This window comes from Cervus canadensis, chromosome 6 (genome assembly GCF_019320065.1).
Source record: "Cervus canadensis isolate Bull #8, Minnesota chromosome 6, ASM1932006v1, whole genome shotgun sequence".
NCBI lineage: Eukaryota > Metazoa > Chordata > Mammalia > Artiodactyla > Cervidae > Cervus > Cervus canadensis.
In genome coordinates, this window is record NC_057391.1 from 49,282,689 (window position 1) to 49,297,276 (window position 14,588).

At 35.7% G+C, this 14,588-nt stretch overlaps 1 protein-coding gene across 8 annotated transcripts in view; it reads right to left on the reverse strand.

The window, feature by feature from the left end:
- Positions 1-14,588, reverse strand: part of TCF12 (transcription factor 12) — a 392,318-nt gene that overhangs the window by 60,911 nt on the left and 316,819 nt on the right. The gene's annotated exons all lie outside the window — the stretch shown is intronic.

Genomic DNA, 14,588 nt, shown 5'->3' on the forward strand with positions numbered 1-14,588 from the left:
AAACTGACAGATATGCTAATCTGTTTTTAGTTTTAATTAAATTAGAGCACTTCTAGCAGGGAAACCTAGCTTGCTACACTTCTAAAGATATTACCATCTGGCATGGCCTAAAGTTGCTTCCAACTTTGATAAACTATGATCAAGCAATCAGGATTTGGAAACACTGAATCATGTGTAACAAGAAGGATCTAAACAGTTAAGCCATGTACAAAGTCACTTCCTGGAGAAAGCAGACCTGTCATGTAAGTACCTCTCAACTAGCTAGAACCATGATTTTTTATGTTATAAAAATTGTATGGAAAAAATTTGAGAGGAACACGTTTCATGAAAAAGCTCATTCCAACAATTCAAAAAATTATCTTGAAAATAAATGATCTGTTTTTAAACATAAATATTTAATACAGGTTTTCAGTTCTAAAGCTCCTTAAATTCCTCACTCATAATACCAAATGAAAGTTTACAATGGATTTCACTGTTCTAGGATATGTACGAAGCAACTGAATAATTAAAAAGAAAAAACAAACAAGGTTTTGTTTTTCCTTACATAAAAAGATGAAAGGCTGGTATGTATAGACAAAATGTTCACTGTTGCTAATAAACTAAAATGGATTTCTCAGAAGTCTTTCCTTCAAGTTTACTATCATTCTTAACTAATATTTAATATATTCAAACTTTTATGCTAATGCTCAAATTTCTCAAAAAGGAAAAATAATCAGTGTGAGAATGTCTCATAGATTTAAAAAATTCATTATACTTAGAAGTCAAAAGGTCTTAGGCTTTTTTTTTGGTAAATACTTTATTTCTTACACACAAACATATCTTGTTACTTAAAAAGTTTTCAATTTGTCTTTTGGTGTGCACTCTAACCCAGAAAAACAGAGTAACAACTTTTCTTCCCTCTCATCCCTGCGTTGCTGCCCCCAATCCTCTCCATCAAAACCTCTTTGTATTATCTCTTCTCCCTGCGCCTCGGAGGTTCTCCCAGAACTGTGATAATCAGAGGAGGGCTCACAAGCTGCAAAAAGGGGACACATCACTTTTTTTAAAGGCACCTTTCATGAAGCAGAATTCCTCTAAAGGAATATTCCAGAAATATTCTGTGAGGAACTGCCAAACTCTCCATTCTTATGAAAAATATTGATTAAAATATAACAATAAAACCGAGTAAGACAATAAGGCCAGCTAAGTTCATAATGTTTTAAAAGCTGTTGGTGTCGGAATAACAATAAAACCTCCCTACACTCTCCAGATATAGAAAAGGCTAAGCAGCAGCTGCAAAAGAACATCACTGTACAACAGACCATTAAAATGCCAGTCTGCAGAGTGGTCTGTAACTTCCTCCCTCCTGAGAGACCACAAAGACTCGTTTCAATCCTCAGAGAGCTGTGTAAAAAGCGTTGACTTACAATTAACAATGTCATGCCTTAAAACCATTCAAGTAAATTTTAGTCTTTTATAGACATAGTCTCTCTCTGACAGAGCTTAAAAAAAAAAAAGGACAATCAACCATCCAAAATAAAATTTCCTTTTTCCCCCTGAATCATTAAAAATGTAAAAAAACCTACTCTTAGCTATAAATGTAGAGAACTGGGGCAAAGGGGGGAGCCACAAGGCACTTCAACAGTCTCTTCCTACAACTAGTGCTCCAAACAGAAAACTTACACTGATTTAAAAAAAAGAAATCCACCTATAGTAGTTAGGCTCATTTCTTTGGGGCTTGCCAGAAAAGAGACAGTACTATGATGTTTGTTAAACAAACAGCATAATAATAAATCCAACTGTGCAATCTTTGCTATTAAAGCACATTGAAAATTTGAGTATTTCATTAACAATTCCTTTATTTTAGAGGCAACTATACGGTATTCTGAAAGCAGAAACAAATATCTAAGTTAAAAAAGATCAGAGTAAAGGCCAGACAGTATCATACTCTTTTGCTGGTCTGAAGCAGTTTATTAAGAACTGGCTAAGATCTGGCTAAGATCTGAAACCTGAAGGTTGAAACATAATAGTTTCTAAGCAGAGCTCAGTAATTAATTAAGTTTTTGCTTCCAACTTTTCATTCTTCCTCTCAAAAACACAGATCCAAAATTCATACATATGTTAAATTAACCCCCCCCACAACACAATCACTCTTATACACTACTGTCTAAATTGAGAGTGGATGTAGAAACTTGAGAGAAGAGACAAGGTGGGAGTTTACATATACATGGCATTAAATTTATTCCTCAAAAACAGCAAGTCATCAAGAAAACTGGCAGAATTTAAATAAAATGTTCCTGTATTTTGCTTGTATGCTATGATAAGGTCTTCTAACTTTGTTACTCCAAAATACTATCTTTTTGAAGTCTGCCTCACCCAAAGGAAACTTAAAACGGGTTGATGGAGACAGTCATTTTTCTTATCACAGTTACAAATTATCTTCCATGATAAAGTCCTTTGTTGCTTCCTCAAAAATATTTCTTGAAAAAAATCTAATTTAATCTATGTAACAGCTGCAGCACAATTTTTTTTCCTAAGCAGAATCATATTACAGGAAAAAATGCATATAGATGGATCAAGTGCTGCTCTAGTCAATGCAGTTGTTTAATCTTTGCCTGTTTTTTTTTTGAAGGAACATGTCAAGGGTTAATCCTATGACTCAGTCTGACAAAACGAGTCAGCTGGAGACAGGGCCACTTTTTAAACCTGATTTCAGACAGACGTGCAGTCTGCACAGGAGCTCTGAACTGTCGTGCACTTTTTATCCTGAATTGTTTCCACCCACAATTCTATGTAATCACTTATGTGTTCTTCTAAGATTATGTGATCTGATTCAACATTCATACTACCAAGGCCAACAATCAAAAAAAAAAAAAAATTACCAACTTTTATAGCAAAACAGGCATTACTGTATACACTGGCAACATGATTAATGAAAATGTCAGAGAACCCTGAAAAAATATGACTTGGAGCCATACATCTTTTATTGGCAAACTGATGATTCCTGGTTTGAGGATTACTGCATTTCACTGACTTTTAAATACCCTTCCCCACCCTCCGTAGTTCAGGATGTGATGTTTATTTACCATTCCAACAATCATTAAGCACAGACCTAAACTAGATAAGAAAAGGCTATTATGTGTTTTGCCTATGCAATTTACTTCTTTCCTGAAGATTTAGGGGAAAATGTTTCCAAAAAACCTACTAGGTAGAGACTTTCTGATTAAATTCCAGGCCTCCATTTCCTTCTTATTTTTATGTTGACTGGGAAATAAATCTTCCTTGGAGAGCTATGCAAAATCTCCTTGGATTACACATGCAATATTTTAATTTATTAGCTCTTCTTTATCCCTGATATTCCCAATCACTGTAACTCTCAAACCTGTTTGTTAAACTATCCACAACAAGAATGTTTCCAGAGTGACCTAAAATTCTAAAAAGTTTTTAAACAAAAATTTCAATTTAATTTTATTACATATCTTGAATTAACTAATTAATAAAGGCTAGTTAGTGGTCAATCTTACTGTACATTTTTCTAATACAAGCAGGCAACATTCCAGTGTAACCAAAGGCCAGAAGATCTGGTGAGAAATATAAATCTAAAGCCCACTCACAGAATTCCTCATGAAAAGTCTCAACATTATTTCTAAGGGAATTAATTCCTGGAAAACAAGACTTCCAGAGCAAAAAACAAAGCCAAACAAAGTTTATAAGTGAATAGTCCCACAGATGAACTCAATATCTTCCTGCTTTATGAATACTCAGTAAAATACTAATACATTATTGGCTATAAGGAAGGTGGGGGGGTGGGTGGGGTGAAGACAGGTTTAAAAGGACAATAAATAAGAGAATCTACAAGTGGGCAGATACAAAAGCAAAATACCCTTCCCTAGTGTCTCCTCTTCCTTATTTAGCATGTAGAAAGATGACTGGTGAATGAATGCTCTCTCCTAAATGTGCAGTATTTCAGATGGCCTGCTTAACTAAATCGGATGCCAAATCAGATACCAAAAGAGTCCAGGCTTTTATATCTGAACATTATATTGCAAATTTTTCTAGTATATCCTGTTTTGTAAATAAAATGATTCCCAAGGGTCAGGAAATTGGTCTTCTGTTTTTTTCTAATATCCTCACAATATAGAAAATTTACTTTTGCAAAAAACAAAGAACATAAAACTCTAGCGAAATAATGCATCTCTTTCAGACCAATCCATTGACAATCAGTACCTATTGTTTAAATATAATAATGCTATTTATCTGGAATCATATAATGCCTCTTCTAATTCAATAATATTACTCTCATCTTGCTGGTGCTAATCAATCAGTAAAAAGGCTCCTAAATACTGTCTTTCCACTGTATGAAAAGATTAAACATGAAAGACCTGATTTTGTGATCTTTCCTCAGATGATATTTTCAAACGTTTCAATTATGACTTAATTTTGAGTCAAATCTCAGTCAAACCAATCATCAGAGTTATAGTTACATTACAGATTGGTCTGAATACTGGTACACAGTTTACTTGGATATTGGTTGGATGTGAGGAGCAACTCACACACACACATACACCAACTTCTCAGAGCAGAGTAAAATTCATGCTACAGTTCACAAATCACATCATCTGTCTCAGACATAGAACATCAGATTTCTGATCATCTCTTTACAAAGATCTCTAACATGAGTATTAGAAATGCGTGATGATTAACAAAATAGAAAACACTTACATGTATAGCCAATGTAAACGGTCAGCTATATAAACTGTGCTTATAGGGCAAAAGAACACTTGTTTAATTCCCCTTTTGACAACCATATGACCAAAATGAGGATCTGTAAAAAGAGCTATACCTCCTGGAAGAGAATATTAAATACTGGTCTTTTTGAGCTAAATAAATAGTATCCCTCTGTCATTAACATGAACAGAACTAACAGATCACACAAAGCTTCTAAAGGCAATCACTAAATACCTTTCAACAAAACAGAACTACAACTAGTGAGAATATGTAAAACCTGAAGCAAACTGCATGTTTCTTTTGATCATGAACTCACTATGACAAAGGAGTTTTCTTTGAAAAATTAAAGTGGGGAGTCCCCCTACCTAGTAATTCCTGCATCTCTTGGCTGTCCATTTCTTTCCCCACAGGAACTGCAGTTTGTCACTTCTCATTTACCAATTGAAATAACATGGTAAGAGAATCATTAACCATGTTGCAACTTGGTAATTTTCCTGCAGATGGCTCTATAATCACAGCACTACCTAATGACGTTTGTGAGGGTAAAAAAAAAAAAAAAAATTGAGGAGAGCACCCTGGTTTTAAAATTCTTTAATAAACCAGCACTTCTGAAGCACTTTAAAGACTGGGACAGGGTACTGCAGCACTACTGACTTGTCAGGTAACAACAAAATAAAACTAGGAGCAAATAAAACTATTGTTTTAAACCATAAACAATTTGATCTTGGGTCCAGTTAGCTCTCCATTAAGCAGAGCTACCTCTTTTTTTTTTTTTGGTTTCTTCTTCGACCTGTGTAATTTTTTCTTCTGAGCAGGAACGTACCAGTTCCTTTCAATTTATGAGAAATGGAACAGTCCCATGATAGTCTAGTCTATTTTAAATTTATTTTTAAAGAGACCAGAAGTAACATCTGCATCTTAGCCCAGAGCCATTTCAAGAATCTGCAACTGGAAACTTTAAGTAACTTATACATTAAGTTATTTCTGGCCCCTAATCTCTGTTTTGTTCCAATAAAAATTCTTGCTAGTGGTAGTAATTTTTTAATACTTCATACCTCTAATTAGTTAAGTACTGAGAATCCACCAAATCACTCTGCCTTATATATTGAATGATTAAGTAGAGTTCATTTTGGCTATACTCACTGGAAGAAATCATGCAGACTGTGAATTTATGAAAAGATCTATCCTAAAAATAAAAATTTCTTACCACTAAATTCTGGTGACCATTCTCAACAAAAACCAAACAATACTTTAGTTTGAAAATACATCTGAGGAGGGTATAATCAACAGGGGAGGAGATGGGAGATGGTGTCAGTTCAAAGCAAAATGAATTAAAAGTTTCAGTAATGCTTAGTATGCTTCACTGGTAAAGGCAATACACCACCCCAACAAGTGGCCCTTACCAGAAAGATTGAGAACCAGTCACAAAACTGAAAGAAAAAAGTGCATTAAGCTACTTGTTCTATGTATCTTTACCACAAGTACTTACAGAAGGGCAGAATAATTCTCCCTATCGTTTATTAGTCCTCTGTAACATGAGATAGGCTGCTCAGGTTCCAGACACTGAGTCATACCATATGATGAAAAAGAGCACTGGACTGGGAGTCAGAAGACAGGGACTTAGGTTTTAGCTCTGCCTCTGAGGAGGCATGAGAGCATAGGCGAGGTCACTGAATGTCTCTGAGTCTAAGTTTCCATTTCTGGAAAACACAGGCATTAAACTAGGCCAAAGATTTCCTAGCCATTTCACCACCAATAAAACCTTTTATTATCTACTCCACCCCAAAGCACTGAATTCTTATTTTGAAAGATTTTTTTCTCCCAAACTTTTTTATTAAGTTATAATAAATATTTTTCCCTGTTAAAAAAAACAAAAAAACAAACATGCAACTTCCATTCAGAACTTCTGATTAAAACGAAGCATTGCCATGCTGGGCTGAAAGAATTTTAGTGAAAGAAATCTGATGTTTTCAACAGCATGGATAATTTATTTCAGTAAGTTACACAATTCGTTAGGTTTCTGAAAGATTTACATCTTCTATTATTAACTTTGAAAACTCAGATTAAGACTCACTGGCATAGATGATACCTAATGTTAACACACCAATTTTATATTGTATTTTTATAATCACACCTTTGAGTGGCACAGTTAAAAGCCTACAGTCTCACATAAAATGAAAGACTGATCAGGAAGGGAATCAAAAAACATAATTATAACTTCTCAATTCTAATCTAAGAATCAAAATGCTTTTTGTCTTCTAACAACATTTATACACTTGCAAATGAATTATCTTTACAAGGGGTTTATATATTTCCATTGTCTAATAATATTTTCATTTAAAACTAACATCTTTTTAAACAGCTCTATAGTGTCTAGGAAAAACTGTAAAAACAAAACAATTAAGAAGAGCTGACATCTTACCAACAGGTAACAACTCCTACCTAACTCTGTCATCTAATCAGCTCAATACAATTTTGATTTCTTAATAATGTGCAGTTTAACCTACAGGTCAGACATTTTATGTTTACTATAGCATCACCATGAAAATTAAAGATTTTTTGGCCATATTCTTCAAATAAACATGTAAGCCTCTACAGAGATGGCTTTGTTATAATTTCATCAGGCAACAAAGAGTTAAGGAGTCAATCTTTAACTCAAGAGAGCCCATCTTAACTAAGCAGGCTGTGGCCTCTGCACTCTTCTGTAATGAAGAACTTGGGCCTGTTGTTTGCTTCTTTGTGCCTTTTGGCTGGAGAACATTGTAGATCATAACAGAGACTGTTCTGTGGGTTATAAACAAAGGTGGCTGTAATGAATATGCAAGGTGGACAGTTTACAGGGTATAACAGGAGAATAGAGAGTGAAAAGCAGGTAGAAGGACCGCAGTGCCTTCACAGCTGTGTGATCTTGAGGAACACTGGACTGCTCTAACACTGATTATTTCAGACTGAAATGACTGATCGATATAAAAAATTTCAACTGTGTTACTACTACTAAAATTGGAATAAAGGTAATATGAATACAGGATCACAAGTATTAAATGCTAAATGCTTAGACCACACATGAACAACCAAATGCAGGTCTTCCTAGCTGTGATGTATCTAACTGAGAGAAAGACTAGGTCTATGTAAATGGGAAGAATTTCAGTGATCTTTGCCACAGAAAAGACTTCCACCTTTCTGATGAAAAACTGGAGCTTTTTCTTCCACCACTCCCTGAAAAGCTTTTACAAAGTCTAAGTATGTTAAACATTTTATAGTATATAGCTAAAATATATCTAGTTCTTCTGAAGGATATGTTAATTTCAGATTTTCCAGTATGTTGTTTATACCTCCTAAGTCAACTGAGTATGATCCAGGAAGAAAGAACTATGGCTGTCATCTGAGTTTGTTTATTTATTCAACAAATATTCACTGAGCATCTAGTATGTACCTAGCAGTTGCTGATAAAGCAATAAACAACATAAGTATTCTGATAAAGCAATAAACAATGAAAGTACCAAGATTCTCCTGGGTGAAACAGATAAAGAATAAACAAACTATAGTACATCTCATGGACAGAGGAGCCTGGTGGGCTGCAGTCCATGAGGTTGCAAAGAGTCGAGCACGACTGAGCGACTAACACTTAGTACATCAGATGGCAGTAAATGTTTCAGAGAAAAACATAGCAGGAAAGGAAAGAGGGGAATATGGGGCATGTTGCCATTTTATACAAGATGGTCAGGAAAGATTCTCCACTGATAAACTGACAGGTGATCAAAGAGAAAAATATTAAGGAAACTAGCTATATTGGTACTAAGGGTGGGAAGGCTAGAGGGATAAATTAGTTGAAGATGAAGTCTGGGGGGTAGCAGGGAACAGATAACAAGGATCTTGAAAGCCATTTTAAGGACTTTGGTTTTACACTGATAAGAGATGCTACTGGAGAATTTTGAGCAGAAGGGTATCATCTGACTTAAATGTTAAAAGGATTGGCCTATGTTAAAAAAAATGATTTAAGGAAAACTGGGAGGTCAATTGGGAAGTGCGTGTGTGCTTGCTCAGTTGCGTCTGATTCTTTGCGACCCCATGGACTGTAGCCTCCCAGGCTCCTCTGTCCATGGAATTTTCTTTTGCCTCTCTCCAGGTAAGAATACTGGAGTGGGTTTCCATTTCCTCCTCCAGGGGATCTTCCCCACCCAAGGATCAAACACAGGTCTCCTGCATCTCCTACACTCACCACTGAGCTACCTGGGAAGCCCCAGTTGGGAAGATGCTTCCTTATTCAGCAGAGAGATAAAAGTGATTTGGATAATGAAGATAGCAACAGGTGGTAAGAAATGATCATTCTTGAAGATAATTTTAGTATGGGAAAATAACAACTGTTTTACTTTTATATCAATGAAACTGTAACTTTTTTCCCTTTAAAGAAAGGTTTCCTGTATTACAGTTTTCCATAGTGATCTGCCCTATGAAGATCATGATCATGCATTGTTAATTACATCAGTCCTTGCACACTGCAGAGTTAATAGCTGAATTACTGGTAATTTACCATTTGGAGCACAAATCTATTCCTATTATTGTGTGTAACTAGGAGTACTGCACAACTGAGGGAAAGTAAAAGTGAAAGTCGCTCACTCTGACTCTTTGCGACCCCGTGGACTATACAGTCCATGAAATTCTCCAGACCAGAATACTGGAGTGGGTAGCCTTTCCCTTCTCCAGGGGATCTTCCCAACCCAGGGATCAAGCCCAGGTCTCCTGCATTGCAGGCAGATCCTTTACCAGCTGAGCCACAAGGGAAGCCCAAGAATACTGGAGTGGGTAGCCTATCCCTTCTCCAGGGGATCTTCCCAACTCAGGAACTGAACCGGGGTCTCCGGCTTTGCAGGTGGATTCTTTACCAACTGAGCGATGGGGAAGCCCTAACTGAGGGGGAAAAAATAGGACAAATAGTTCAGTATTTTGTACCAAAAAAGCAAGTTAACTTATTTTTGATGATCTGAACAGTCAGAGTAGGAGGAAGCTGAAAGGTACAGCTTGGAGCAGAAAGTCATTAACAGATGATGTTCCCTGTTATAGATATAGATAACATAAAATAATTGCTTCACAGTATTTATTTTTATCCTCTTAATTTAATTCAAAAAGCATGTCCTGGATACTCCACTACATTCCCAGAGGGTAGTAATTTCTCAAATGAAATAAATTTTAAACTTAGCTTATTTCCAAAGGTCAAAGTTATCTTTGACTATAAGCATCTTGAAGACAGAGTATGAGGTCCATGGTTTATTGTTACTTAAACATCTAAAGCCTAGAAGAATTTTTAATTCACAACAAGCACTCTATAGTCACTAACTTTAATAGAATGAATTCACCTGAATGAATGAATTTGAATTTGCATGAATTAAACCTCAGTGGAGATTTACTAAACACATTCCACGCTAGTAGCAATGAATTTCTAATTCTCGTTCAAATGATTGATTTTTAAAATTTACAAGTATCTTTTGATGATGTTGAAAAGATATTGATAGCTTGACTTCAAATAATGTCAATATAATGACATTTAAAAAATTATCAAGTTCAAGTCAGAAAAACTTGAGCTTTATTCAGTTCACTACAGTTGCTCAGTTGTGTCCGACTCTTTGCGACCCCATGGACTGCAGCACACCAGGCTTCCCTGTCCATCACCAACTTCCGGAGATTGCTCAAACTCATGTCCATCAAAAGTCAGTGATGCCATCCAACCATCTCATCCTCTGTGGTCCCCTTCTCCTCCTGCCTTAAGTTTTATTACTTATTAAGCATTATTTCTTATTAACACTAGCCATCAAAAAACTAACAAAATAAGAACCATAAATATTCACTTAAATTTACAGATATTAACAACAAAAAAGTTAGTTTTCTAGTCATCTGAGTAAAGATTCTCAAGTTCTGAATGTAGCTTTTATGTTTAGAGAGAGACATGTCATGTTTGAATGCAATCTGTTTCACAAGCACACGTGGGTTCAAACTGATTCTCAAGCTACCAGGAACTACCTTTTTAGCTTTGGGTTCTATGAGGAAGTTGAACCAGGGTAGAAAATATGGTGACTGGGGACATGTATATGTTAAGTTCAAGGAAAAAATTATAGTAGAGTTGTTTATATCAAACTTAAATTACTTTTTGAACTCAACTGTTTCAAATAAACATTTAATAATATATCTCTACATGACTTATTTTTGATGCCATAAACTATTCTGTATATTATCACCTAAAATGACATTTAAGTTCTAGAAAAATTATGACATCATGGCACCTACTTTATATATGAAGTTCCTTCAACTATCCTAGTCAGGTACATTTTAGGGCAAATAACTGTCCTGGAAAGTCTGTATGTGCCCAGGAACTTAAGCAAATGATGAAGGGACTAATGAGTATCAAGTAATGGATCTAAAAGCAAACAAACAAAAAACATGGTACATGTCTAAAAAAATACTTAATTTTATTTATTTTGTTTCTCTTTGTGTCTGCTTTTCATAGGAAGTAGATTTATGAAGGTAAGAATATATCTACTCTAGGCATATACTTAACTTATGTTCTTTAAGTCTAACGCAGGGGTTCACAAATCATTCAGTTCAGTTCAGTCACTCAGTCGTGTCTGACTCTTTGCGACCCCATGAATTGCAGCATGTCAGGCCTCCCTTGCCCATCACCAACTCCCAGAGTTTACTCAAACTCATGCCCATCGACAGTTGTGGCCAAATATGGTTCACCACCTGATTTTACAAGTTAAGTTTTACTTTCTAAATTTTGGTTGTGCAAATTTTCCAGAAACAACTTCTAGAACCAAATTATTTTTGAAAATTAATAAAATATTGCCATATTACAGATATATTGGGTCATTCAGTTCAGTTCAGTCACTCAGTCATGTCCGATTCTTTGTGACCCCATGGGCTGTAGCACGCCAGGCTTCCCTGTCCAACACCAACTCCTGGAGCTTGCTCAAACTCATGTCCATAGTCAGTGATGCCATCCAACCATCTCATCCTCTGTCATCCCCTTCTCCTATATTGGTTTATATATTAAATTAAATGCAGGTAATTAAAAAATTAAAAAAAACCCAAAACTTTGAAGGGCTAACCCTTTAAAATTTGTTTAGGGACTTTCCTGAAGTCCAGTGGTTAAGAATTTGCCTTCCAGTGGGCGGAATGTGGATTCAATCCCTGACTGGGTAACTAAGATCCCACATGTCTTGCGGTAACTAAGCCTGGACTCTGCAATTAAAGAGGTGCCCACATTGTCCAAGTAAAGACTCAGCACAGTCAAAATTTTAAAAAATATTATTCCATTTAAAATTTGTTCAATGAATACAAACACAGGGGCGGCGTGGGTGGGGGGTGGAGAATAAGAAACCATCCTGGAGCTACAAGTGTTTTTAAAATTCTTAGAAGTCTAACTATGAACTTATCTATACAGTATACATTACATTCCTTGAAATTATTTAAAAAAATTTTTATTCACTTATTCTGCTGTGTTGGGTCTTCGATGCTTTGTGTGGGCTTTACCGGGGTGGCTTCTCTTGTTGCAGAGCACAGGCTCTAAACACGCAAGCGTCAGTTGTTGTGGCACACAGGCTCAGTAGTTGTGGTTCATGGGTTCTAGTCATGTGGGTGTCAATAGTTATGGTGCAGGGGCCAGCTGCTCCTCAACATGTGGAATCTTCCCAGACCAGGGGTCAAACCCGTATCCTCTGCATGGGCAGGTAGATCCCTGTCAACTGCACCACCAGGGACGTCCTACAGTCCTTGAAATTATTATAGGAGTACAGTAAATGACTTTTCAAACTAAAATCATCACTAGTTAAACAAAGGGAATATTAGTGATGGCAAATTTCATGTCATCAAATTACTTAGGATGTAAATATCTTCCCTAACTTAGAATAAAATCTAGAGCCCTAAACATCCCCAGTGGTAAAATTCGGAGCTTCTTAATTTATACCTTCTTTCCTATACTTGAAGAAATAATCCTCTATTTTATTAGATAAAAAACAAAACCAAAAAAACTTTATGGTTTTACTGATGTTGAATGACACATCAGTGGGCTTAAAAATCTAAAAGCATTTATAGAATTCACCCACATATCCTTTATGGGCTTCCCTGGTGGCTCAGACGGTAAAGAAGCTGCCTGCAATACAGGAAACCCAGGTTCGAACACTGGGTCAGGAAGATCCCTTGGAGAAGGAAATGGCAATTCACTACAGTATTTTTGCCTGGAAAATTCCATGGACAGAGGAGCCTGGAGGATTCCAGTTCACAAAGAATCAGACACGACTGAGCAACTAATACTTTACACTTTAAAAGCCATACAAATCTCTCTCTCTCACACACACACACACACTGGGTCCTATCTTACATCTGGTTTGTAAAGTCTCAAAGATCTAAAATACAGCAGCTGAGGAGTTCAATAAATTGCAAAAGCTGGTGAAATTCAGCATGTTCTTTCTTCTTTACAAAGAAAGGTCAGAAAATAACCATCACATCAGTACAAACATCAAATATGGGCTGGCTTGTCACAAAAACGAACATCTTAGAAATATGGATTAAAAGCCCGTTATCTACACTGATACAAGTCTGACACTGTTCTGAACAGTAGTTACTGTCAGTATAAACAGTGGCTATTTCTTCTCACTAATGTATGAAGAAAATCTTTCATTCAATAACTAAACTGAGTATAAGTTTGGAATGGACTATGGAACCATTCCTTTTAGATACTAAGATTTTTCTGCTAGAAGGACCTATGAGGTCAGAGAATCAGCCACTTGAAAAATTTTATATAGAGGTAGCCTTCAAATAGAGACAGATTATCTAACAGTCTGAAATAACACTCTTAAGTACCTAGTTGTGTATCCTACAGGATTGTCAGCTAAAGGAGCTAAGCAAACAGCTATTCCAACTCGTGTTCAGAAGCTGGAGTGTTCACTTTATGAAGTTCAGCTGAAGCTGGTGCTGCCTGTAAATACTATTTATTCTAGAATCACTAGGATTCTTGCTAGTTGGGACTCAATCAACTGTCTATAAAAAGTTACTCTAGCTTCCTAGTGACTTCCAGAGAACATTCTCTTTGAAATTATAGTACTTGCTGCTCATCTCACTATTCTTGTGGATAAACTGGAGGTAAACAATGTCTCTAGAGTTCTCTAATCCTTGATTTTTTCTTACTGGTTCAGATAACCACCAATCTTTTAAGTGGTGATTTTCTAAGTTATTAATTTCTATCAGCTCCAGAGAGTTGTATTTGTTCTCTTTCCTATTAAAAAATCCTCACTTTAGCCACTCTCAGAATTTAATATTCTGACTTTATCTATTTAATGTTTTTACTAATTATATTTAGTATGTACACGAGAATGCTAGATCTTTAGACAGTTTAGTGGTCTCTGTGATTTAGAACCAACTCAAAACATCTCCAGTTCATCTCAAGGGGTGTCCCTAAAATAGAAAATTCAGTATTAAAAATGACAAAATATCCACATTAATTAAAAAAAGCCATTCCTAACAAAATTAATTCCCACAAAAGTTTGGGAGAAAGGAAGCAATCATTTCCTAAACTACATTCAATGACCAATCCAAAAGTTATAGAACTCTATATAACTGTCCACAGCAAAGCAAGAAAAAGTGGTGTGTAAGTTACTTTGATTTATCTAAGAAACAATAAAGTTTCTTATGGGCGAAATATCAGAAAAATTTTTTTTCATAATGGCAGGGGAGATAAAATACACTTTGGAGTTTAACTCTCAAAAAAATCAAAGCAAAGCAATTATTTGATAAACTGTTATACCTTTTGTTGAATAATATATACATACTTACAGACAGAGGACAAAGACTAGCCTATTTGACCAAGAAACAAATAGTCATCAGTCTATGCA